The sequence below is a fragment of the Sinocyclocheilus anshuiensis genome, unplaced genomic scaffold (genome assembly GCF_001515605.1).
Source record: "Sinocyclocheilus anshuiensis isolate Anshui unplaced genomic scaffold, SAMN03320099.WGS_v1.1 scaffold297, whole genome shotgun sequence".
Classification (NCBI taxonomy): domain Eukaryota; kingdom Metazoa; phylum Chordata; class Actinopteri; order Cypriniformes; family Cyprinidae; genus Sinocyclocheilus; species Sinocyclocheilus anshuiensis.
The window spans coordinates 743001-744497 of record NW_015536479.1 but is presented as its reverse complement, the minus strand read 5'-3'; positions in this window follow the sequence as shown (position 1 = coordinate 744497).

Sequence of the window (1497 nt, the reverse complement as noted above, 5' to 3'; positions counted from 1 at the left end):
CAAACCACCGACTCTGGGCGGGTCACATGGTGTGATGCCTTTAAGGTCGGAGAAGATCCCCGCCTCTCAAGATGGGCTTGTCCAATGAGAAAGGCCGGTATCCCAAGTGGGAGTTTTGAGATACTGGGGAGTTTTTATGACTCTTTGTGTGGAAGCATGGTAATTTGCATATGGAACTTGAATCGAAATTACTAAAGATTCTCAGGACACTAATATATTGCCTATGTACCAACATATAATATACACTCTCGTTTAGATCATCAGAAGACTAATTCATAGATACTAAACATGGTAGGGTTACATATATGTAGGATGACAGGAATGAGTGTTTCCATCACAAGCCTGCATAAAACAGTATAAAATCTCAAAGACAACATACACGATGACCTGAAGGCTATGTGTGTTCATTCAAAGAAAGGTTTTCCTATGGATTAATTAGTAGAAAAGTCCATTTCTACTGTGCATTGTGCCTCTTGCTATGGAACATGCAGTGATTTTCCCTACTCACATTCCATCAGGTCGTAAATGGCTCTGGTCTTAGCAAAGGTGTCGGGGTTGCCATGGTAACCAGTGGCCTGTGGTCATTCGCAGACATCCTAGCGCCCAGTCTATTGGGTGAGGGGTCTGTGACGACTTGTTAATCTAATGAATAACTGATTTGTTAAATCAAATGAAAAATTGTGTTTTTGATTGGTCCAGACGCTACACATGTGACATCAGTGGTTCAACCTTCATTTTATGACGATACGAGAATACTTTTTGTGCATAAAAAACAAAACAAAAATAACAACTTTATTAAACAATTTCTTCTTTTCCGTGTTATGATGTCACATGGACTATTTTAATGATGTCCTTAGTACATTTCTGGGCCTTGAACGTGTCAGTTGCATTGCTGTCTATGGAGGGTCAGAAAGCTCTCAGATTTCATCAAAAATATTTCAACTTGTGTTCCGAAGATGAACGAAGGTCTTACGGGTTTGGAACAACACGAGGGTGAGTAATTATTGGCAGAATTTAAATTTTTTGGGTGAACTTTCCCTTTAAAAAGAAGCAGTACTAATAGTTAGCAGGCACCACTACTAGATATTTTTCATCATGTGACTTGTTTTTTAAATGACCAGTTATTTCACTATATTTGTTTTAGCTTTGACCGTTGTGGACCTTTTCACATGCATAGTCACTGGATTACGAAATCCTAGCCTATTCTATGGAGCCCAAACACTTCCTTAATTTCCATTTTCTCTGTTTTCCCTTCTTCTTTGCAGCATTTTTGAAAAGGGTAATTCCTCTGTTACAGGACATTGCAGAGCTTATATCGGTAAGTGTGACATGTGATTTTGATTTTAGAGATGTTGTAATATTTGTGCTCATGAATGCTACGGAAGAAAAAACGATTAGTGACGTGACAGACAAGCAAAACAAGTCTTTTAACACATCCAGTGGAATTGTGGAAAGAGACTGCAATGACAGAGTCCTGGCAGTGTTTCTCAGTGCGAC